Source organism: Schistocerca americana, chromosome 4, assembly GCF_021461395.2.
Source record: "Schistocerca americana isolate TAMUIC-IGC-003095 chromosome 4, iqSchAmer2.1, whole genome shotgun sequence".
NCBI classification, from domain to species: domain Eukaryota; kingdom Metazoa; phylum Arthropoda; class Insecta; order Orthoptera; family Acrididae; genus Schistocerca; species Schistocerca americana.
In genome coordinates, this window is record NC_060122.1 from 149,137,037 (window position 1) to 149,139,929 (window position 2,893).

Sequence of the window (2,893 nt, forward strand, 5' to 3'; positions counted from 1 at the left end):
AATATCTGGAACCCGATATATCGATATTTAAAAACCACATACACGGCTCTCAGTACATCGTGAGGGAGTATCGATATATAGGTATATAGACGGAAGAAATCAACGTACCAGCCCATACAAATATCGGCCTTGCATTGTAAACATATTGTCGGTTCTATAGCTGTAGATAAGTATTAATTTATTATTAGATATTCTGTACCTCAACGAACTAGCAGCCTGCTTATCCCCCTTACAGCAAGAATTGAAAGGAAAACGATGCACGTTCACGCCTGGCGATAACCACTTTGCTAACAATGGTAACTGTATGTAAGTGGCCCAATAAAAGGTGGCCGACGCGGCCGTCGCTCTGTTTTTTCACATTTTAAACACTTCTTGTCGACTTCCCTGTTTTCTCGTCTCTGCCAGTGCCAGAGACCTACCAGTTGTAGTGTCAAAATTGCGCGGTTAAGTTAAACGTTGCTGTTTCTGTCGCCGGCCGGTGTGGCCCAGCGGTTCTAGGCCCTTCAGTCTGGAACCGCGCGACCGCTACGGCCGCAGATTCGACTCCTGCCTCGGGCATGGATGTGTGTGATGTCCTTAGGTTAGTTTGGTTTAAGTAGTTCTAAGTCTAGAGTCTAGGGGACTGATGACCTCAGATGTTAAGTCCCATAGTGCTCAGAGCCATTTAAACCATTTGTTTCTGTGGGTAGCGCTGAACGCCGATGACTAAAGCATTTCCCCTCACACGCCTCCACCCACTTCAAAGACCAATTTTGTTATTTAGATATTTGTTCATCATTTTCAGCAGCTCTTTTTGAAGAATGCCGATGTGAAGAAACAGCACACTAATTACGTTAAAATGGTTTTTTTTTTTTCAACGCAACTGGTGTACTGCTTTTTCACATCGGAAAACTTGTTATTCCATTCAGTCCACCATCCCCCTCTCGCTTCCACCCCAGTGGAATCGGTCTTCTTCTTTTGTGCCACATATACTTGCTTCACACAGTCAAAGACAAAAGTCGGATGTGATGAAAACGCAAAAGGTAGTAAGACTCCTTCTCGCAGTGAAAGTAAAAAAGTAAGCACAACTTCAAATAAGTGCAGAAAATTGTGAAAAATGTAATATAAGAGAAAATAATGACATTCGATATTGCCATTTTGACATAGATATATCGATTTGGTGGGGAAAAATATATCGCCAATATAAACATATTTGGTGGAAGAAATACCGAATATCGATATTGTATCTGCAGGCCACCCAAATTATACCCGGAATTAAAGAATATGTCGAGGTGCGGTTTTGCCCAATTTATAGCGGACAATACGTCGATATTCCTGACGTCTGCAAGTAATTTTAATCGTTTATAGTCGCCGAATTACATCGACTTTTTTCTAATGGAACTATATACGTTTTTGAGTGACGTGTGAAAGAAACTTCTAGCAGAACTTCAGCGACATGATAGGTGTGAGACTCTATCAAATACCATTATTAGAGTGCCGCAGACCATTTTCATGCAGTCAGGAGAAGAGGTTCTACACGTAACTCAGTTACAGTTCTCGTGTTGACCTGTGTGCTTGATGCCCATCAGTCTGTGTTCTGCTCTTGTAGCAGTCAGATAACAAACTCGTAAAGTGAAATGATAATTAATAGACACCCTAGCTGCAAGCAGGCGTTGATACACTTCATTGGGGACATGTTGAAAATGTGTGCCCCGACCGGGACTCGAACCCGGGATCTCCTGCTTACATGGCAGACGCTCTATCCATCTGAGCCACCGCGGGCAAACATCTATTAGGTGCACTACGAATGTAGTGTTGTGGACATGTTGGGAATGTGGATCTCACGGGGAGCGTGCAAGGGATAAGTCCCTGCAGACGCACTATCCTCTGTGCCCGCGGTGGCTCAGATGGATAGAGCGTCTGCCATGTAAGCAGGAGATCCCGGGTTCGAGTCCCGGTCGGGGCACACATTTTCAACATGTCCCCAATGAAGTGTATCAACGCCTGCTTGCAGCTAGGGTGTCTATTAATTATCATTTCACTTCTAGCAGAGCTGCATGGTCATCCACGGTAACTGTTCTTTCGGGAACAGATACTACCGTCATATATATAGTTAAAAAAATATGGGTTCCCGGCCTTTGACCTTCTTGTGCGAACGCACACGCTATGCCCGAACTCGTACGGGACTTGGTAGATTAATCTGCCACGAGTAATGAGTATGATGGGCAAACATCTATTAGGCGCACTACGAATGTAGTGTTGTGGACATGTTGGGAATGTGGATCTCACGGGGAGCGTGCAAGGGATAAGTCCCTGGAGACGCACTATCCTCTGTGCCCGCGGTGGCTCAGATTGATAGAGCGTCTGCCACGTAAGCAGGAGATCCCGGGTTCAAGTCCCGGTCGGGGCACACATTTTCAACATGTCCCCAATGAAGTGTGTCAACGCCTGCTTGCAGCTAGGGTGTCTATTAATTATCATTTCATTTCTAGCAAAGCTGCATTGTCATCCACGGTAACTGTTCTTTCGGGAACAGATACTACCGTCATATATATAGTTAAAAAAAAACTCGTAAAGCTAATGAGACATTCACAATGTCTACGGCAGTCGAAAAGGAATATCGTTTATGGCGAGGGTCGCCAAACTATCAGAGCAGCGGTTCGATTGTGAGCTGAACGGTGTCCAGATAGTGCAAAGCACTCACGACCTGTCTTTTCAAACTTATAAAACTGTTCTACAAACTGTAAGCACAAAGAATAAAATACGCCAAAGAAAAAGAGGAACTGATGAAAGAGATGAAATTAACATTTTAGCGGCAGTATCACAGAATGCAAATGTCAGACCGCTACGGTCGCAGGTTCGAATCCTGCCTCGGGCATGGATGTGTGTGATGTCCTTAGATTAGTTAGGTTTA

General features: G+C 44.3%; 3 non-coding genes across 3 annotated transcripts; 2 read left to right on the forward strand and 1 right to left on the reverse strand.

Annotated features, from left to right (window-relative positions):
- Nucleotides 1-1,687: 1,687 nt before the first annotated feature.
- Trnat-ugu lies at nucleotides 1,688-1,762 on the reverse strand. Its single transcript has one exon. It is a non-coding gene; the product is annotated as a tRNA-Thr (tRNA).
- Nucleotides 1,763-1,870: 108 nt separating this feature from the next.
- Trnat-ugu lies at nucleotides 1,871-1,945 on the forward strand. The gene has a single exon. It is a non-coding gene; the product is annotated as a tRNA-Thr (tRNA).
- Nucleotides 1,946-2,314: 369 nt separating this feature from the next.
- Nucleotides 2,315-2,389, forward strand: Trnat-cgu. The gene has a single exon. It is a non-coding gene; the product is annotated as a tRNA-Thr (tRNA).
- The last annotated feature ends 504 nt before the right edge of the window (nucleotides 2,390-2,893 follow it).